Raw genomic sequence first — 22,823 nt, 5'->3', positions numbered from 1 at the left:
AGCATTGGTAAATTGAATTTATAGACTTAAGGAAAACTAGAGGTTTGAATTTACAACTTTGATCGCCAAATATTAATTTCTAAAACTCGAGTAAACTTTTGAAGAGGTCTTTCAGCCCCCCTCCCCAAAAGTCCCTTGAGGGGATCAAAATAGTTCATATTTAGTATATCTCATCAGCCCATAGCAGGCTGCTTGTCTTGGTCTCAGTGGAAGAAGGGCATTTGTTCAAATCAACCACAGTTTCATGTCACTTAGATTCCAGTTAAAAAGGAGCCTAGGATCCAGCCTTGTTTATACCACTTACTAGTTAACCACATTACACCACCTCACTTACAGAATCTGCTTCTAATGGTGATATTAAAATACAACTTTTATAAAAGCACCAGTAGGTAGGGAGTCCAACTGGCCTCATGTAATAGCTGGTAACTCCATGGTGTTAAAGACCCAGGATAAGTTAATAAAAATTATCCTTTTAATATACTTTAAAACCTTTGACAGATTTCCCCATTGGGTGATGAAGAGTGTGGCAGGAGTCTCCACTAGAGCATCATGCCTGACACTGCTAGAGTCCATGGGGTTGCAAAGAGTCAGACATGACTGAGTGACTAAGCACAGCACGGCAGTAAACACAGTAAATACTAATAAATGAATGAAGGAGCTAATGATTTAGTTGAGGGGACAAGATAAAAGCATCCCAAAGTGAAGTGATAATATGAGACAGTGCTTCTGAAGACATACAAGAGAAAGTAAGTGAAAAGTGGCCAAATTAATGGAAGTGAGATTAAGCATTAAGATCTCAAAGTAAGAGATGGCTGCAGGCTAGAGGGGTCAGAAAAGCTTCACGGAGGCAGCTCGTCTTAAAAAATCTTGGCCTTGAAAAATACATTAGATTTGAAGATGTAAGAATGGGGAAAGGTCTGAGAAGTAAGAGTGTGCCAAAAGATGAAAGTGAGATGATAAGAAAATAACAGAGATGATAGTGAGATGCAAGTTAACTCTCTCGCGTTGCAGCCCAGATCTTTAAAAAAGAAGAGAGGGAAGGACTTCTCTGGTGGTCCAGTGGCTAAGACTCCATGCTCCCAAGGCAGGTGGCTCGAGTTCCATCCCTGGTCAAGGAACTGAAAGCCACATGCCACAATTAAGACCTCTCGCAGCCAAATAAATAAATATTTTTTAAAAAGAAGAGTGGGGAACAGCCTCTAAGCCCCAGGTTGTGATGCCATGTTTCTCAGGCTCAGAAATTTGGACTTGATTCTTTCCACAGGGAGAACAATGAATGGTTTTTCAACAGTAATGATAGGTGAAATAGTTTGGTGGCTCTGGAATAAAGATTATACTAGGGATAAGGTGTAGGAGGGTTTAGGTTGGATTAAAGGAGTGAGCATTGTTGGCAGAGAATACAGTAGCTAGAAAACAGCCCAAAAATAAAGTAATAAAGGGCTAAACTCAGTCATATTTCTTAAGCATTGTAAAGGAAGAAGTGATGGGATAGATTATCACATCCAAAGGAAAGATAAGAGTATGTTTGTGAAAGTGAAGGAGGGGAGTAAATTTTCAGAATCAAGTATGTATCTGTGCATTGTTTATATTTTCATATTTTCTTTTTATACCAAATGAGTTGGAATTAGCATGTATATCAGAAGGTAGTGTGAAAAGAAAAGTTTAGACCCCTACTTTTCCAAGAGAGAAAAGAACATTTGCAACTCAAAATGTAATTGGAATGCATGCCCAAAAGGTTTAATGTTTATGTATTTTAATATTAGAATCTTGGTTTTGCCAAACAAAGCTCAGAGAGAGTCAAGCAACTCATATCTAGAGGGATACTGCACACAGCGATAAACTGGTATATTGCAATCTGCTGAGGTCTCGGGAAGATTTTTCAAGACTTTGTAGAAAAGAGCCCAAGACACAAACAACTTTGGTGATTGTGTTTCAGGAAAGGGGACAGGCTGTCTGGTTCTCTGCCAGTGCAAGTTGAAGGAAACAGATTTGGGGGCCATTTCCTAATGTGTCCCAACTGGTAGACGTGCTTCAGGAAAGGGTGAAGAGCCCCTGGCCAAAGAGGAAGCACCTTTAAGAAAACAAAGCCACAACAAAGAACTGGCAGCACTCTTAAGAAGCTGAGTAGCACTGTTTAGGCCAGCCTGGCCTTCCTGTTCCATGAAATCACAAACATATTCTGTATTTAACTGACAAATTTTATAGCAGCTTAAGATCTGGATTTCAAGCTTATTTCCATATAGCACCAACTACTCTTAAAATTATGAAATCAAATATTCCTATCAGCATCCTAATCCTCTAAAACCATGCAATTATTCATTCTATTATGGAGAGAATAAAAAGTTTTTCACCAAAAGCAAACAAAGTCCTCTATTCCTTCAAAACACTGTCAATCACCCCCTTAATTTGTAGGCAGCAGAACAAATACAATAAAATGTCACTTTCTTGTTCTGCCAAAGAGGCCAACAGATCCAGAACCTAAAAGGTACTGAAGATGTAACAAAACTACTGCAGACTCATGATACATGTGGCAACTGTGGCTGAACAACTTCATGCTCACACTGCTGATTCCTGACCATCTATAGCAAAATCATCCTTTGTACCCAAATGGTACACTGAGAAATATAATCAATACCTGTTATTCTTGCAGCAGAGGACTGGCTTGCTTGAATTCTTTCTAGGTAGAGTATGTTGGGCCTTTCAGAAACAAACAATCCTTTCCTACTTGAAGAGAAGAAAATGATAGAAAAATAGAAGCTCTGCAAAGTGATTAAGGAAATATGTAATTATCTTTATTCAGTTATATTCTCTTTTCAGGAACAGAAATTCTTTTGGTCTAGCTGCTGCTTTAGGGCTTTCTGGCCCCAAAACAAAGTATTTCTTGGTAATCTATAAAGATTCCCAAGTGGTACCATGATAAAGAATCTGCCTGCCAGTACAGGAGGTGCAAGAGATGTGGGTTCGAACCCTGGGTCAGGAAGATACCCTGGAGAAGGAAATAGCAACCTACCTCAATATTCTTCCCTGAAAAATCTGATGGACAGAGGAGCCTGGAGGGCTAAAGTCCAAGGGTTCCAAGAGTTGGACACGACTTTGAGAGTAAAACAACAACAATTTCACTTTTGGGGATCTAACGTAAATGGTACTACGTCTTTAATGTTCACCGCTAGTATATAGGAAAGTGGTTGACTTTTGTATATTAACATTGTTCTGCAGCCTTGCTATATCATTTACTAGTTCTAGTTTTTATTGTGTTGTTGTTGTTGTTGCTATTGTTTATTTGTTTGGATTTTCTACATAGACAATTATGTGATTTGCAACCCAAAACTGTTTTATCCCTCCCTAAATGCCATGACTTCTTGTCTTATTGCATCGCTAGGACTTCCAGTGTGATCTTGAAAGTGTGAGAGAGATCATCCTTGCCTTGCTCCTGATCTTAGTGAGAAAGCTCTTTTCTTACCAGAAGTATGAAGTTGACTGTAGGCTTTTTGTAGATTTCTTTACCAAGTTGAGGGAGTCCTCCTCTATTCCTGGTTTGACAAGAGTCCTTAATCATGAATCCATACTGCATTTTAGCAATTTTTTTATCATCTTTTGATATGATCACGTATTTTTTTTCCTGTGGCCTGTCAATGTGACAGATTACAAAAATTTAGTTCAAATGTTGAACCAGCCCTGCATACCTGAAATGGAGGCCATATTGTGTGCAATTTTGAATGAATAATCCCAAGAGAATGCACTTGTCATGGTAAACACCCTCTTCCAAAACACAAGAGATGACTCTACACATGGAAATCACCAGACGGTCAATACCAAAATCAGACTGATTATATTCTTTGCAGCTGAAGATGGAGAACCTCTATACAATGAGCAAAAACAAAACCAGGAGCTGACTGTGGCTCAGATCATGAGTTACTTATTGCAAAATTCAGACTTAAATTGAAGAAAGTAGGGAAAACCACTGAGCCATTCAGGTATGACCTAAATCAAATCCCTTATGTACATACACTGGAGATGATGAATAGATTCAAGGGATTAGATCTGGTAGACAGAGGGACACGGAGAACTGAAGAACTATGGACAGAACTATGGACATTGTACAGGAGGCAGTGATCAAGACCATCCCCAAGAAAAACAAATGCAAAAAGGCAAAATGGTAGTCTGACAAGGCCTTACAAATAGCTGTGAAAAGAAGAGAAGTGAAAGGAAAAGGAGAAAATGAAAGATATATTCATCTGATCGCAGAGTTCCAAAGAGTAGCAAGGAGAGATAAGAAAGCCTTCCTAAGCAATCAATGCAAAGAAATCGAGGAAAACAATAGAATGGGAAAGACTAGAGATCTCTTCAGGAAAATCAAAGATACCAAGGGAACATTTCATGCAAAGATGGGCTCAATAAAGGACAGAAGTGGTATGGACCTAACAGAAGCAGAAGATATTAAGAAGAGGTGGTAAGAATACACAGAAGAACTATACATAAAAGATCTTCACGACCCAGATAATCACGATGGTGTGATCACTCACCTAGAGCCAGACATCTTGGAATGTGAAGTCAAGTGGGCCTTAGAAAGCATCACTATGAACAAAGCTAGTGGAGGTGATGAAATTCCAGTTGAGCTATTTCAAATCCTGAAAGATGATGCTGTGAAAGTGCTGCACTCAATATGCCAGCAAATTTGGAAAACTCAGCAGTGGGCACGGACTGGAAAAGGTCAGTTTTCATTCCAATCCCCAAAAAAGGCAATGCCAAATAATGCTCAAACTACCACACAATCGCACTCATCTTACACGCTAGCAAAGCAATGCTCAAAATTCTCCAAGCCAGGCTTCAACAGTACATAAACCGAGAACTTCCAGATGTTCGAGCTGGATTTAGAAAAGGCAGAGGAACCAGAGATCAAATTGCCAACATCTGTCTAGTTGGATCATAGAAAAAGCAAGACAGTTCCAGAAAAACATCTATTTCTTCTTTATTGGCTATTCTAAAGCCTTTGACTGTATGGATCACAACAAATTGTGGAACATTCTTAAAGAGATGGGAATACTAGACCACCTCACCTGCCTCCTGAGAAATCTGTATGCAGGTCAGGAAGCAACAGAACTGGACATGGAACAACAGACTGGTTCCAAATTGGGAAAGGTGTATGTCAAGGCTGTATATTGTCACCCTGGCTTACTTAACTTATATGTAGAGTACTTCAAGTAAAATACTAGGCTGGATGAAGCACAAGCTGGAATCAATATTGCTGGGAGAAATATCAATAACCTCAGATATGCAGATGACACCACCTTTATAGCAGAAAGCAAAGAAGAACTAAAAAGCCTCTTGATGAAAGTAAAAGAGGAGAGTGGAAATGGTTGGCTTATAGCTCAACATTCAGAAAACTAAGATCATGATCCAGTCCCATCACTTCATGGTAGATAGATGAAACAATATACTTTATTTTGAGGGGCTTGAAAATCACTGCAGCTGGTGACAGCAGCCATGAAATTAAAAGAAACTTACTCCTTGGAAGGAAAGTTATGACCAACCTAGACAGCATATTAAAAAGCAGAGACATTACTTTGCCAACAAAGGTCTGTCTAGTCAAAGCTTTGGTTTTTCCAGTAGTCATGTATAGATGTGAGAGTTGGACTATAAAGAAAGCTGAGCGCTGAAGAATTGATGCTTTTGAACTGTGGTGTTGGAGGAGACTCCTGAGAGTCCCTTGGACTGCAAGGAGATCAAACCAGTCCATCCTAAAGGAGATCAGTCCTGAATATTCATTGGAAGGACTGATGTTAAAGCTGAAACTGCAATACTTTGGCCACCTGATGCAAAGAACTGACTCATTGGAAAAGACCCTAATGCTGGAAAAGACTGAAGGTGGGAGGAGAAGGGGACAACAGAGGATAAGATGGTTGGATGGCATCACTGACTCAATGGACATGAGTTTGAGCAAACTCCAGGAGTTGGTGATGGACAGGGAGGCCTGGCGTGCTGCAGTCCATGGGGTCGCAAAGAGTCGGACACGACTGAGCAACTGAACTGAACTGAACTGAACAGAACACAGAGTAAGAATCAGCCCTACAGTGCTCGCTTCAGCAGCACATATACTAAAATTGGAACGATACAGAGAAGATTAGCATGGCCCCTGCACAAGGATGACACGCAAATTTGTGAAGCGTTCCATATTTTTTGGACTCTGTTGCAGAGGGAGAGGGTGGGAAGATTTGGGAGAATGGCATTGAAACATGCATAATATCATGTATGAAACGAGTTGCCAGTCCAGGTTCGATGCACGATACTGGATGCTTGGGGCTAGTGCACTGGGACGACCCAGAGGGATGGTATGGAGAGGGAGGAGGGAGGAGGGTTCAGGATGGGGAACACATGTATACCTGTGGCGGATTCATTTTGATATTTGGCAAAACTAACACAATTTGTAAAGTTTAAAAAAAAAAAAAAAAAAGAATCAGTCCTACAAAACTGCCCCAGTTCACCAGCTGCAAGTCCCAGGTTTCCAGCTACAAATCAGGTGTTCCCACCATTCCCTCCTCAAGTGTGATAATTTGTTAGAACAACTCACAGAAATTGGGAAAACGGTTTACTTACTGGTGTATTATAAAGGATACAACTCAGGAACAGCCAAATAGAAGAGATCCATAGGGCCAAGACAGAAGAAGCAGCGTAGAGTTTCATGCAGTCTCTGGCTGCACCCCCACGTCTCAGCCCCTTGATGTGTACGCCAATCCAGAAACTCTCCGAACTCTCCCTTAAATTAGGGGGTTTTAGGGAAGTTCCGTTACGTAGGCATGATCGATTAAATCAATTGTCAACAGTTACTGATTAACCCAACTTTCAGCCTTCTATCCTCCTGGAGGTTGAGACTGAAAGTTCAACTCTGTAATCCCATGGTTGGTTTCTCAGGCAATTACCCTCATCCTTAAATTCTCTGGTGGCTAGCTAGTATAAGCTGATAGTATGTTTTCAAGAGCGACATAAAAAAATACAGTAAGAAATACATATTTGGTCTTTGCCCTTGGTTCCCGACACAGCTTCTAAAACTCTTTACTTTTTTAAGTTTTTGGCTATACTGCGTGGTGCATGGGATCTTAATTCCCTGACAAGTGTCCTCTGCATTCGAAGTATCGAGTCTTAACCACTGGACCACCACCAGGGAAGTCCCCTAGAACTCTTGTAATTTATTCAGTGATAAGACTCATAGGAGCTTCTTTTGTTATTCACCACAATCTCCTTCCAACCATACTTTGAATTTATGCTAATAACAGGACTCTTTTAATTTTCTGCATAAGTGAGATGATGGATACTGACTAAACTTATTGTGATAATCACTTCATGATGTACAACCAAATCATTATGCTGTATACTTCAAACTTACACAGTGCTAAGTTATATCAATTGTATCTCAATAAAACTAGAAGGAAAAAAAAAAAGCCATTTTCAAAACCTATTTTTTCACATCCTCAGCATGTAAGTCATGTTCAAAACAATAAAACAAGTATATAAATAATTAATATATAGTATAGAAGATAAGAGATATGCAGAAAAGAACTGTGAGAATTTAGAGAATACTTTGGACCACTTTCAAATAATTGAGATAATTTTGGATAAAACAATTCTCTTACTTGAGGGTATAATCAAACTAAGATCACACTAAGGAGAAAAATAGGATAGGCAATAAAGATAATTAGGGAAGTAGGGTACAGGGGAAAGCCTTTCTTGATCTTTGCTTCAAGATAAAAGCAAGTTTGGTCACTTTTCTTTCTAATCTATTAGTGTGTCATAAGCATTTGTAGTGATTTTGAGAATAAGAGCCCTTAGTGTAGAGCTACCCCATAATTAAATTGGTCATGCTCATATTGTGCAGGGCTTTTGTCCCAGTTTGCATAGGAAAAGTCCCTGTTTACACATATGGCTCCAAGTAATTATTAATTGCACCCCTTCTTCAATGAATATTCATTGGAAGGACTGATGCTGAAACTAAAGCTCCATTAAAGGCCACCTAATGTGAAGAGCCAACTTCATTAAAAAAAAAAAAAGACCCTGATGCTGGGAAAGACTGAAGGCAAAAGCAGAAGGCGACGAGAGGTTGAGATAGTTAGCATCACCAACTCAATGGACATGAATTCAAGCAAACTCTGGAACATAGTGAAGGTTGGAGGAGCCTGCCCTACTGCAGTCCATGGGGTTGCAGAGTCGGATTTAGCAACAGAACAACAAAAAGCTTTAGATAGGGTATTCCCAGGTGGCTCAGTGGTAAAGAATCCGCTTGCCAATGCAGGAGACACAGGAGATGCAGGTTCTATCCCTGGATCAGGAAGATCCCCTGAGTAGGAAATGGCAGCCCACTCCAGTATTCTTGCCTGAAGAATCCCCATGGACAGGAGCCTGGCAGGCTACAGTCCATGGGGTTGCAAAGTGTCTGACACGACTGAACAACAGAGCACGCACGCAGCTTTAGATGAAGGAAAAAAGTGATCTTTTGCTAGACTCTGGTGCCCTCTTGTGATTAAAGCATAAAAAGTCACTACAGAAGCAAAAGTGCTTTCCTTGAGGTTACGATGGAAAATTTCACATTCTGATCTTGTTTATTTTGAGAGAAGAAACCACTGCAAAATGTGAACATCCCAGAGTGGATCATCTACTCACTTCTCCCAAATCTCAGCTTTTGAGTTTCAGGTCACCAGACTTCATCACTGGCTACTTTCCATGGCTGCTGCTATCTTTGGACTCTGTGACCTCTTTTCCCATTTATCAGTAACTGAGACACTATTGCTGTCTCTAACAAACACTACTTCTATCTTACCTCTCAGTGAATTCAGTATACACATAGGTGATTTTCCCAGCATGCTGATCTCCGCCTACCTTGAACTTCTCTACAGACACTAGAGACATTTGTTTACTCTTCTCCAAGAACGTTAATGGTATTTATGTAGTTGGTCTACCTACTATGTTTCAGGCACCGGCTTCCCAGTTGGCTCAGTGGTAAGAACTCACTTGCCAATGCAGGAGACATGGGTTCAATCCCTGGTCAGAAAGATCCCCTAGAGAAGGAATTGGTAGTCAACTCCAGTATTCTTGCCTGCAAATCCCATGGACAGAGGAGCCTGGCAGGCTATAGTCCATAGAGTCACAGAAGAGTCGGATACAACTTAGCGACTAAACACCAACAAGGCATGTTTCAGGCACAATGTTAGATATTGAGGATAGAACAGTGAATGAAACAGAACCCTGGTCTTGGAAGAAGACAGATAATAAACAGTAACTCAATCTAGATAGTCTAGTATGTTAGAGGAGAAGTCCTGGAGAGAGGCACATGGTGAAGGAAGCGGAAGTCTAGAAGGCAAAGGAAGGTTTTGCAATTTTAAATAGACCAGAGGAAAACATTTAGGCAAAGGAAATGGAGGCAGGAGTATGTCTAACATGTGAGAGAAGCACCTAGGCAGCCAGTGTGGATGGAGGAATTATTTCTCTCAGTGGTCCCCACAGCCACACGTTCTGGCTCTGTATTACTGGCTGCTGGTTTAAGGCATGTACCCAATGCTGTGGGTTTCCCTGGTGGCTCAGCCAGGAAAGAATCTGCCTGCAATGTGGAAGAACTGGGTTTGATCCCTAGGTTGGGAAGATCCCTGGAGAAGGGAATGGCTACCCACTCCAGTATTCTTGCCTGGAAAATCCCATGGACAGAGGAGCCTGGTGGGCTACAGTCCATGGGGTCACCAAGAGTCAGACACAACTTAGCAACTGAACAACAAGAACAGCAGCCACTTAGGGAAGTGAAAACTTTATTATTAGCTCACACTTTCTTCTATGCTGCCGTGGCTACTTTGTATATTGACCCATTGATGGGATACCTGGAGAAGGAGGCTTCCTGACATTTACTAATATATCCTCTTGATCATCTGATTTTTTTTTTACACCCCCCACCATTGGAGCTTCCCAGGTGGCGCTAGTGGGAAAGAACCTTCCTGCCAATGCAAGAGATGTAAGAGGTGAGGGTTTGATCCCTGGGTCAGGAAGATCTGCTGGAGAAGGAAATGGTAACCCACTCCAGTATTCTTGTCTAGGAAATCCCACAGACAGAGGATCTGGTGGGCTACAGTTCATGGGGTCACAAAGAGTCGGACACTCTTAGGCATATGTTCAGACAAAACTATAATCTAAAAAGAAACATGCACCCCTAGCAGCACTATTCACAATAGCCAAGACATGGAAACAACCTAAATGTCCAGATGAAGACATAAAGAAGATGTGGTACACATATACCATGGACTCAACCATAAAAAAGAATGAAATAATGTCATCTGCAGCTACATAGATGAGCCTAGAGATTATTATACTAAGTGAAATAAGTCAGAAAGAGAAAGACAAACACCATATGATATCACATACGTGGAATCTAAACCAGAAATGTGTTATTTCAAGATACTGACTGAAGCTATGCCTGTAGTCTCAAAGCATGCTCTCTGGTTGGTAGCGTTAAAATCACCTGGCAGCTTTTAGGTATGTGAATTCTTAGGCCTAGTCCTAGATCTACTGAATCAGATCTCTCAAGTTAGGACCCAGAAATCTGAGTTTTAGCAAACTCCCCAGGTAATTTTCAGTCAAAATAAAGTTTAGAGGCCCTCCTCTAAAATGTTTACCCCTGGGAACTAAAGGTTTTAATGGATATAAAGGTTGTGACAAACACACTAAAAATTTTGACAAAACAAGTAGAAAAAGGACTCTTTTTAAGGCACAAAGGTTTCAAATTTTGACAGGGAAAGCCAATGAACTCTAGTAGAGAACAATAAGGGCTGTCATAGGTCTTAAGGGGATGCTTGGGAAGATGAAGAAAAGTACAGGATAAACCTGAACTTAGAGCAAACAAGCAAGTTTAATTTCAATACACCCACTAACCGGCTGTGTGCCTCCTCACAAATCGCTTAGCAAGAACTTCATTTTCCTCCATGACAGGTAAAAACAAAAATCCCCTTGACATGACATATCCCCATGATAGTTCTGAAAAATCAAGCAAGGTAAAGTATGTGACCATGCTTTGTATGGAAGGATAGCGTAGTGATCATTTCATTTTCTGCAGTATCTCTTTACAAAAGAGTATAGGCATTTTCCCTCTACTGAGGGAATGGATAGGATTTTTGAGTCACCTACAATGACTTAAGAGAACGCTACTTTCTTTAGTGAAGGTTGCAGGAGATACACAGCCAGAATGAAAGCTTGGAAAGACAGGGAAGTGGCCTCACTGGAGAGAATGGGGCTAACGTGCTGACAGATGCTAGTAGGAATATATGTTTCTGAACTCTGAATATATGTTATAGGTTGTATGTCTCTGAACTCATTTGTAGCTTTACAATTTCTCCCCCCAATAAAAGTTCATGAAAACCTAGCTTAGGCTGATGTTCAACCCCATGTACTTCTTACTGCCTACAAGTGGTTTCCCATTATATGGGCTGTTTACAGTAGCTACTGTTCTGATTAGTCAGAACAGTAGCCATATAGGTTGTTAAACTTGTATGTAACTCCTCTGTTATACTCCATAATAGAAAGGAAAGTTATCTGAAGCTTATTTCAAACAGAAGCAATTCCCCTCTGTCTGAGATAGTTTAAATGGATTCATACTGGGCCTCACCAGGTCTGTTCATGCCACTGACCTTTGATTCCACTGACTATCCTTGACTCGATGACAAATAGTTTCAGCATGTACTTTAAAACAACACAAATTTTAATTTGCCTATTATATCTTAAGCACATTTCTCTAGCTGAGGAAGACGCAAGCTACCACTCTAGAAAAACTCCCATGCATGTCGGAAAAAGAATCCTATTTTCAGGCTGGGGTTTCTTTTATTCATTTTGCAAACTTGACTTCCACGGCCATCACTTTCCTTTCTTTCCCTGTTTTTCTCCCACTACTGTTTTCTACCCTCAGCAAGGCACACTTCCTATTATTTATTTTTTTCCTTCTTGGCTTGGCACTTTTGGATTAAAAGCAACTTTCAGATAAACACGTACCATTTAGGGCAGGGAGCTATTCAATTTAAAGAGGAACACTCTCACAAGATGATAAAACATATCAATTATATTCCTTGCTCAAATTGACTTTAAATCATATCATAGATGTATATGCCTCACAACCTTAACCTCCAAATGGGAGGAGGAAGACATCAGTTATTTTTCTAGATGCATAATTTTCAATCGAAGCTGAAATATTCAAGTGACCACTAGTTATCCCAGTTAAGGCATGATATGACTACTATTCCCCAAACTGCAAAAATATTTCTGGCTCTGCTCAAAGTGGTCCATGCAATCTAAGGAGCAGACCAACATTCTGTCTCACTTGGGGTGACATGGCTTACCATATCTAGGAACTATTTAACACAACCCCCCAAACTCTGAGCTAGTCCATCAAAGCAAGTCAATCTGGGCACTAACAGTGTCTCATTTTCCTTCCAGGCGCTCTACACAAATCATGTGCTCAGCCAGACACCTTGATTCTGCCAACATCTCCCAACTGCTTGCCCTACAGAGCAATAAACCTAGAAGGTTTTAAGCCATTATTACTCTGTTTCATGGGCCAGCAGCACTGAGGTCATCTGGGCACTTCTCAGAAATGCAGAGTCTCAAGCCACCCTAGATCCACTGAATTCTGCTGCTTTTAAACAAGATCTTCAGGTTCATATGCACATTCAAGTTTAAGAAGTACCATTTTAAAATGACACACTCGTTAAAGAACATACAGAAAAAGAATCAAGACTCTTCACTCAGTACGAACATTTGAAAAACAAAAACAGACAACTCACCTCAGTTATGATCTGTGATGTTGGAAGGAAAACAGCCCAAACCTCTGTAGAGAGGCAGTGGGGATACAGAGATTTCGACTCTTGTCGGCTTTCTCATAGAAACTTCAAGCAAGAGCTGCATCTGTTAACAGTCCAGGAGCTTCCCTTCCTGCCAGCTTTCAAGGCACAAGAGAAAGTATCAGAGAGGAACCTTATCAGCCCCCTGCAACTACCAGAAAGACTGAGGCTTTCCAAACAAGCTAGTCTTGGGAAAATGTCCAGTTCTCATATCTAATTGACTTCCTTTTTTCTCCACTGTTAGCTGGTTATTAACCACAGTTCCTTCTCCATCACTCGGATTCAAACTGACAACCTAATGCTTCTAACCAGTCTGAGATCTTTTTCTGGTATTCCTGGCAAGGAGATGGGAAAAGGAAAAATTCACGTGTCAGAGATATACTTTTTGTGCAATAGAATCCCGACGACAGCATCTCTGACACTAACGGCAACTTTAATAAGGACTAATTAAAGCAATTTGAGCAAACAGTTTTCTTCTGTGTAAACTTCCTGTCTTCTGCTACCTCTGACATAATGTGGTCTCCTTTTACAAGCTCTGCCTTCTAGCAAAAGTGTGCAAGCAGGAAGATAACACTAATTCAGAAAGGAAGTGAAAGAAACCAAGCACAGACAGTGTTAGGTTGCATTGCAAAAGCCCACTAGGGATTTGAAGAGAGAAGTTTTATTTGGAACACACCATCCTTCTAATGTTCTCTGTCCTAACCCAGAAGTATAATAGGAAGTTAAGGCTGTATTAAGCAGGCATTTCATATTCTGAAAACATGAAGCATGTCAAGTGACAAAATATGACATATACTAAGAGCTTCTGGCTCCATTCTTTACCAGCCATGACAAGTTTTTATTTTTTATTTTTAATCCAAGCCTTCTCAATATAAACCTGTGGTAACAATAATGCATTCCTTAGAGTTGACATAACAATATAAAGAGATCCCTGAAATGCTGATTACTAAATCAACCTTGCCAGAAGTCCTCTTTGGAATCAAGTGCTAATTTTCCTCTCTGTGGTGCATACCTAAGCACAGGTCAGGCAGTCAATGGATTGCCGATCATGGATAATGGATCCTTACTCCCTACTGATAAAGACCCATGGTCAACTCAGTTAAGGTGACTGAGTGAACTCATAGCAAGTCGAAATGTCAAAGTGTTAGTCACTCAGTTGTGTCTGACTCTTTGCAACCCCATGGACTGTAGCCTGCCAGGCTCCTCTGTCCATGGGATTTCCTAGGCAAGGATACTGGAGTGGGTTGCCATTCCCTTCTCCAGGGGATCTTCCTGACCCAGGGATCGAACCTGGGTCTCCTGCATTGTAGTTGGATTCTTTAACACCTGAGCCACGAGGGAGGCAAAGCTCAGAATAATTGGGCTCAAACTCTCATAATTGCCATTTGTTCCAGAACAACAAACATTACATAAGTCCTTGATGAAGAAGTAAATGAAGCCATTGTTTCCATTAAGGTAAGTCTAAATGATTCTAATTTAAGAAACGTTGCTTTTCTGAGAGAAGGTAACACAAATTTAATTTTTAAGTTTCCTCCCGTGTTTCATGCAACACATAATTTTATGTTATTAAATGTAATATTAAGACAATAGTAATTCAACATGGAAAGGAAAGAAGCAACGAGGCAAATTAGAACTTAAATATTCCAGAATTTTTGCTGGGAAAATGCCATGGACAGAGGAGCCTGGTGGGCTACAGACCATGGGGTCACAAAGAGTCAGACACGACCAAGCAACTGAGCACACACACACACAAACACATACACACACACACACACACACACATTTACCAATAAAGGTATGGTTAAACAAAATGTAGCATATGTGTACAATAGACTATTATGTAATAGTTAAAAAGGAATGAAATAGAAATATGTGTACTATCATGACAAAGAAAGGTCTCCAAGACACGTCAATAATAAAAACCAAGTTGCTAATTAACACAAGAATATTGATCTTGGAGGAAGAGCAGTGAGTGGTCCTGAAGAGAGATCTTAGTTCCCTGCCCAAGAATTGAACCTGGGTAACCTGGATGAAAACTAGGAATCCTAGCCATTAGATTGCCAGGGGCTAGAGGCTAGAAGCAAAATGGCCCTGTGGTTTTCCCTCATTTGAAAGCAAGACTGTTTCAAGAAGGCAAAAGCTGTAAAAACACATGCAAAGTTTATTATTAGAGATACAACACAATGTATGGGAAAGCACACTGAAAAATTGTTAATTTATGTCAAAAGCAGGGCAGAGATACACATCCAGAGAGAAAGGGTCCGGGCATCCTCTCTCATGAGGAGTGCAGGAAGTCAGAAACTAGGCAGAGATACACACCCGGAGAGGAGGGCAGGCATCCTGAGCGAAGAGGAGCACAGTAAGAAGGTGCTGCAAATCCCTTATATAGGGCGGTCCTTCCGGGTCTTTGTATATATTTAACCAATCATCTTGTTTCTCTCTTCACATCTGATTGGTCCTAGGACCCTCTCCAAGAGAGTCCTTGCGGAGCACAATATTTTTCTAAGATAGATCCTACTGCAGAGGCCTATGGATGCATGTCCACACTTATGGGGTGGGGACCCCTCCCTTTTTAGACCCCCAAGAAGCCTTCCTGTACATGTATAGACAGGGAAGTCTTCCTTGACCTCAGGAGAGGGCACCTTATCTCTTTACTTTAGCAGAGCTCAGCTTTTGCCACTAGCTTTGTCCTTGAAGTGTCTGGGTAAGAACAAAGCTTGAATTTTACTCTGCTTGACAAACACCTGATATCTGTGTGTGTGCTCACTCGGTTGTGGCTAACTCTTTGTCACCTCATGGACTACAGCCTGCCAGGCTCCTCTTTCCATGGGCTTTCCTAGGCAAGAATACTTGAATGGGCTGCCATTTCCTTCTCCAGGGGATCTTCCTGACCCAGGGATTGAATCCACGTGTCCTGCGTCTCCTGCATTGCAGGTGGGTTCTTTACCACTGCACCACCTGGGAAACTGTCCCACCCAGAGGTCCCCTGTCTCCTACCTCCCCAGTGAATATAAGTTCACTGGGCTTCCCTGGTGGCTCAGCTGGTAAAGAATCCGCCTGCAATGCAGGAGACCTGGGTTCAGTCCCTGGGTTGGGAAGATCCCCTGGAGAAGGGAATGGCTACCCACTCCAGTATTCTGGCCTGGAGAATTCCATGGACTGTATATTCCATGGGGTCACAAAGAGTCAGACACAACTGAGTGACCTTATTTTTTTATGTTAAAATGCACACATGTAGACAGAGACACACACACATATCCTCACGAAACAAAATTGTGTATTTCTATTTGTACCCATCTATGCATGTAATCATGGAGAAAAGCCTTTAGAAAGATATGACCCCAAATGGCAGCAATGTCTGGGAAGTATAGGTTTAGGAAGTGGAGATACTGTTTTGAAAATACATATCTCTATTGTTCAAATACTTCTCACAATGTATTCGTCTATTTTCCTATTTCTCTTAAGAGTAAAAGCCAAACACCTTTACAATATGTATCTTCCACCCCTACTCTGACGTTCCCCTTTACTAATTGTAATATAGCGAGACATATCTCCGTTATAGCTCAAATATACACACACTGACCCACTTCCTGGCCAGTGCCCTAGCTGCTCTGGGCAATTCTTCCCCTATTCATCTATTTAGCTCATTCTTTCACTTCCTTCAAGTTTTTCCTCAAATGGTAACTTCTCATGAGGACTACCCTGACCAACTATAAATTGCAATTCCTCCTACTAGCATTCTTGATCTGCCATATCTTATTTTTGTTACTAGCACTTATTACCTTCTAACATATTATGTAATTTCCTTACTTATTATATCTGTATTTCTGATTCCATTAGAATATAAGCTCTACGGGGGTATGAATGTTTATTGCTTTGTTCATTGACAGAGCCTTAGTTCCTAGGATTGTACCTAGTATACCAGTAGGAACTTGATCAAATAGATTAATCAATTCACAAATTGTCACAAAAATATATTTGTGCATTTTTAAAATAAAAGATATCCACCAATCCACAAACAAAAAGTCAGAACAAAATGTTTAAGGACTCACTGGGTTCTGTGAAATAAGATTTGAACATCTTTGGTTTAAAGTTATTAAATAAGATAAAATATACGGGAAGGCAGCTTTTTGAATGGAATCCCTTCTATTGACTTGGGCACACTATCTAACAATGCATATTATCTTGTCCTGGATCACCTATTGGGCACACTATCTAACAATGCATATTATCTTGTCCTGGATCACCTATTTTCCAAGCAACTGGGAATAAGCTAATCATTCCTAGGAACTTCTGTGAAATCCCTAGCTATTTCTTTACAAAGGCAAAGAACCGCTGACTATCCCTTATTTCTTATAAAGGAAGCATTGTGTCCAGGTGAAGAGGTGTAGTAAAAATCCTATCTAATTCTTGGAGGCCTCCTTTATCTTTCACAAATACGTATATCCCTTAAATGTACATAGAGTTTAATTCCCAATTTTGTTTGAGTAGATACTGAACACTTTGGAATAGGAAAAGTGAGAAAGGTTTCAAACAGCCAGCCTCATCCTCTAACTCAAAGAACAATGAAGTCCTTCAACTAGAGAAGACTTTTTTCTAATCAGAATCCATGGCATGGAATAGGGAGGAAGCTAATCCAAATTATCGAGGTGGGGAGTTCAAGAAGATGGTCCCCAGGCAAATATTTTTGCAGTCTTGTTTTTCCCTGGACTTTAACCATTCCTCAGTGCTCTGAGAGGCTGTAACAGACAGCAGTGCTTAGGTCAGTTATTTGAAAATGGTGGAAGGACCTTTGATATTATGCAAAACTTGTTTCGTTTTCTAACCTGTGTTGGTTTATGATGGAGTCTTCAGAATTCTCCAGAATCCATCCATGCAAATTTATGATGATCTATTCCTTTGTTCCAGGGTATGGAAAAGTTGCTCCAAATTTTCTTTAAGGTTTAGAAGCAAACTCAAGACAGTATTGTTTATAGAGTCAAAAATCCTATGCTGCATACTTTTATTATCAAGACTGTCAATGACTACTATGTACAAGTACCTCAGAACTCATAGTTTGTGTTTCTCACTTTGCAATTATAAGGTCCTCCAGAGTTAAAGACCACATCTTAGGTTTTGTAGTCCCACAGTATGGTGCTGTTCACATGGTAATCATTTAACTGAGACTTACAGTCATAATTATAAACCATACGATAATATAAACAGAGGCTATGAACATTACTTAAAATCACTCTTGTGGCAGAACTTTGAAACACCAAATCTGCTTCCATGGTGCTTTAAAAAATTTTAAAGCCAAACACCACAGCAGAAAAGCAGTAATTCTGACAGATTTTTCTTGTAAATTCTTCATACATGTTTTTTATGTACTGAACCGGCAGCACAAGAAACTCTAGGAGAGAAGAGGGACTCAAATCAACGCAATCATTTTTACTGAACCAACCAACCCCACCTCTCTTTATTGCCTCCCACGTTGGTATGGTTGTTAATAAATATTTAGAGTTTAAGAAATCTAGGTACAATAGTTTATGACTGGTGCCTTGATCACCTCTATAAAGAGAGACTCTCAAGAGGGAAGCACTGCCTGATGACTCAAAAACTGAAGATTTAGACAACAAATGCAGCAAATTTTATATATTTACATAATTACACATGTGTATGTTTGTATATATCTATGAAGTAGAGAAGGCAAGGGAAAGTGTCATAAAGGAAGGATATATTTAAAGAGTAAAAAAATCAGAATCAATCAATGTGCCCCATGAGAGAGGAATGTGACAAACTGCGGTATATGAACCACAGTCATAAAAATTAATAACAACCGTATGGTCTACACTGATCATGGCATATGGGAGGAAAAATGTTTGCTCTGCCCTCTTAGGTTTCCTCCCTGGGGACCTCTGAATTAAGCTGACAAAAGACAAAAGGAGGAAAAAAGGGCTTATTCATACGGAAATAGCTAGTAGCTCACTGGTTAAAGATAGAAGCTTATGTACCTAACTTAGTAGGGGAAGAAAGGAAATGCAGAAAAATCTTCTATGGAAAGAACAAGTGAGTTTCTGTAGGAAAGACAAAAGGATTTTTAGGAGAATAAACTGGAGATAAAGTTTGATATAATATTTGTTTGTGAAAATGCAAGTGGTCTTTTCTGTCTTCATGGCCATGAAACTCCCAGAGAGATTTACGGTATATTTACTTTTATCTCTCTCCTAGGAATAAGCCCATCCTGAAGAGGGAATTTATGACAGCCTCATTTCTCAAAAATTTCTGCTTTTTAATAAGATAAGGGAAATGCTGAGAAGGCTTCTTTCTGTATCTGTTGATTCTTAATTGCATTCAGCTCAAATTAATCCTCATGCCAAAGTGGCATATTGGGGAAGGACATATCCTGACCCTTTCAGTATAAAGTTATATTAAGTGAAGAAAATCAGAGCTAAATTAGCATGAACGTATTCACTGATTTTCAAATACAAAAAAAGTATGCATAAGCACGGCAGAGATGAGAAATCAGTTTGGGGAAAAGAAAATAGTGTTTTAATAGTCATTATTAACTTTCTTATTCTATAAGTTTACTGAAGTTCATAGCCCTCAGTCATTTTTTTAGGTGAGTGAGGAAAAACTATGAGAATGTTAAGAAGAAATTGGCACTTTCCTGGCCATCTGGTGGTTAAGATCCTGTTCTTCCACTGCATAGGGAGAGGAATGCATCCCTGGTCAGGGAACTAACATTCCTCATATGGCCAAAGGAAAAAAAAAAAAAAAAGAAGAATTTGGTTAGGGAGAGAGATAGTAAAAAAGAAAAAAGCAGAAAGGTAGTGAGAGGGAAAAAAGCACAGAAGTGGACCGAGAAAAAACAGAGATGTTTTATGCCACAGTGAAAGGCAAAATGACACCTAGAGAAATAGGAAATAGTGGCAGAAAATGGGATACAAATTACTTCATAGGTTGTGTATTAACTATTTAATGTCTCTCAACAACCCATGTGGTATAATCATCCCCATTTTACAAATGACAAAACTGAGTCATCTGTTAAATAACTGGGCCAAATAACTGCTCAGTTTTTCAGGTAAGGAGGTCAGGATTCAGGAAACTCCAGACTGGACCATTTTGCTTTGACCCCTCTTAGGCAGACAAGCCAACATTTCAGAAGATAAGTTTCCATCATCCTCTGAAATAGTAACAACTGATTCAGCAACTTAACATAGATCTTTGTGACATCTAAAATAGTTTTTTGCCTTTACTTTGATAAGTTTATTTTCAAAGTAAATATTTATTTTCCCCCAGATTCTAAAGCCTTCCATCTTTGGAGAAATGACAGTGCCTTTCCCTCTCATCTACACCCCTATGGTAGAGCACATTTATTCATTTCTTCCTTCATTCAGCAAGCTGAGTGCCCACTGTGGCAGGTCTGCAACAGGTACTGTGTGTGTGCATGACTGAGTAAAACCACCTAGGCCCTGTCCTCAAAAACTGCACAGTGACCTACGGGTATACACTCAGTCACTTCAGTCATGTCTGACTCTTTTGTGACCATATGGACTGTAGCCCGCCGGGATCCTCTGTCCATCGGATTCTCCAGGCAAGAATACTGGAGTGGGTTGCCATGCCCTCCTCCAGGGGATCTTCCCAACTCAGGGATCGAACCCCCCTCTCTTGTGTCTCCTGCATTGCAGGAGTCTTTACCCGCTGAGCCACTGGGGAAGCCCCATGGGGTACAGCTTGGAACAATTTCTGGATTAACACCTAATAAACTGTGTGACCTTGAAAGTAAGAGGTTTACTATTAGAAAACCAAATTCTACTGTTCTCTGACTTTCCAAATTGAAACCTTGAGGCAGGGATTCTCTTCAATGAACTTGGTTTTAGGCTTTGGCAGTAGACAAGCTTCTCATTATGTTTTATTGTCGTTCAGTCGCTAAATCATGTCTGACTCTGTGACCCATTAACTGCAGCACTCCAGGCTTCCCTGTCCTTCATTATCTCCCGGAGTTTGTTCAAACTCATGTCCATTAAGTTGGTGATGTCATCCAGCCATCTCATCCTCTGCCACACCTTCCTCCTCTTACCCTCATCAAAGTGATATCTCTGCTTTTGAATATATTGTCTAGATTTGCCATCGTTTTTCTTCCAAGGAGCAAGTGCCTTTAATTTCATGACTGCTGTCATCATATGCAGTGATTTTGGAGCCCAAGAAAATAAAATCTGTCACTGTTTCCACTTTTTCCCCATCAATCTGCCATGAAGTGATGGAACCAGATTCAATGATCTTTGTTTGTTTTTGATCTTAGTTTTCTGAATGTTGAGTTTTAAGCCAGCTTTTTCACTCTCCTCTTTCACCCTCATCAAGAGGCTTTTTAGTTCCTATGTTTAGCATCACGGAAATATCACAGTGTAAAGACGTTGCAGGACCTACAAAAACCCTTAGACTTGGATATTCTTACATTATCATTGTTTCTTACTTCAAGTACCACTGCCGTACTTCCTCAGCCATGCCATCCTAGCTTGCTAGAACTGACTGAATAAGATCATACAATGGTGCTGGGCCCACCTGCCCACTTTGGTTGTAATTTTAGAAACCTTAAGGCTTCATTTCTTAGTAACACAGTGCATTTTTATTCTTTCCATGATTCATCATTTTGGAAGGGTGTACACTCAAGCACTAAGATAAAGTTCAGGAATGAGATAATAACTTCTCTATTTTAAGCATGTCATTCATGCATTCCAAACTTTACCAAATGCCTACTGTGCTGTTAGGATTATTTAGGAAAGAGACCTAGCCCCTGCCCTCAAAGAATTCACCCTAATGGTGAAGAAAGGGAAGGAAACAAAGAGTTCTGACACAGGGTAACAGGTGTTAGAATAGAAGTAAATATTGGATGGCAGAGGACTAAATGGAAGGGACATTTAGACTGAAGGAATGGCAGAATAAAACATCCGATGGGACATGACATCTGAACTTGAAGTTTACCTGGGACAGAAGTGGGATTGTGTTACAGGGAGAGAGAAGAACGTACACAGGCTGGGATAAAGTTTAAGAAGGAAAGTTAGAAAAAATGACAAGGGAGTAGAGGCAGGGAATAGACCAGGAAGGAAGGGCTTTTTTTTTTTTTTTTTTAATGCAATGCTAAAGTGTTTTAAATTATCTGGGAGGTGAGATTGAAAGAATGCAAACATGAGTGTGTGGTGATCAGCATGTGGAGAATGGACAGAGGGAGCCTGACACATTTCCCGATTATTCCTCCTGGCTTTCAATGAACAACTGCAGCATTCTCAGTTCCTTCTGAAATATTTTCCCACCTAATTCTTAATATATAAGTGCTTATTAACCTTACCTGACTTCTGTTGTGGAAAAATTTGCAGTAATAGGGCTGTGTTTTAATCCCTAGCTGCACCCTTAGGCAGTAACTTTTTGTATTTTGTTACCTGCAGGAGTTTAGGCCTGTGCAGAAGTCCTATCAAACGAGCCATGGGTTGGAACTGAGACTCTCATAGGGTGGAGGCGGCTTCCCAGGTGGTGCGGTGGTAAAGAATCCACCTGCCAATGCAAGAGACGCAGGAGATGAGGGTTCTATCCCTAGGCTGGAAGATCCCCTGGAGAAGGAAATGGCAACTCATGCCAGTATCCTTGCCTGGAAAATTCCATGGGCAGAGAACCCTGGTAGGCTACAATCCATGGGGTGTTAAAGAGTCAGAGGCGACTGAGGACACACACACACACACACACACACACACACACACACACACACAACACGGCAGAGGCAGCTGTTCCCTCCATTTGCCTGTCACACTCTGGGGAAGTATCTCCTCTCTCCAAAGTCAAAAGTGTGTGTATTATCTAGAAATGGCCATGCCAGCTGACACAATCTCTCAAAACCAGCTCCTCCCATTATACAGTTAGAGAGCTGATCCTTCCTTTAGTATAGACTTTGGTCTCTGACTAGCTAAGGAATGGTTCTCTTCAGGATCCTGCCAT

At 40.4% G+C, this 22,823-nt stretch overlaps 1 protein-coding gene and 1 non-coding gene across 7 annotated transcripts in view; one reads left to right on the top strand and one right to left on the bottom strand.

Moving 5' to 3' along the window:
* ABCG2 (ATP binding cassette subfamily G member 2 (JR blood group)) overlaps positions 1 to 22,823 on the bottom strand; it is a 127,546-nt gene that overhangs the window by 104,273 nt on the left and 450 nt on the right. Inside the window, exons 2-3 of one of the 6 annotated variants that reach the window (XM_019962484.2) lie at positions 22,274 to 22,385; positions 12,801 to 12,955 (exon numbers count right to left, since the gene is read on the bottom strand). The exons of 1 other annotated variant lie outside the window; for it this stretch is intronic. The gene's annotated coding sequence lies outside the window, so the exon portion shown is untranslated. Of the gene's footprint in view, positions 1 to 2,635; positions 2,771 to 3,460; positions 3,627 to 6,594; positions 6,755 to 12,800; positions 12,956 to 22,273; positions 22,386 to 22,823 lie in introns of those variants that run through there. 4 more of the 6 variants (XM_070791191.1, XM_019962485.2, XM_019962481.2 and 1 more) reach the window with 4 other exon arrangements.
* Positions 6,072 to 6,178, top strand: LOC139183746 (U6 spliceosomal RNA). The gene has a single exon (XR_011567362.1). It is a non-coding gene; the product is annotated as a U6 spliceosomal RNA (small nuclear RNA).

This window comes from Bos indicus, chromosome 6, assembly GCF_029378745.1.
Source record: "Bos indicus isolate NIAB-ARS_2022 breed Sahiwal x Tharparkar chromosome 6, NIAB-ARS_B.indTharparkar_mat_pri_1.0, whole genome shotgun sequence".
Taxonomy (NCBI): Eukaryota; Metazoa; Chordata; class Mammalia; order Artiodactyla; family Bovidae; genus Bos; species Bos indicus.
This window is presented reverse-complemented; position numbering and strand designations above follow the sequence as displayed.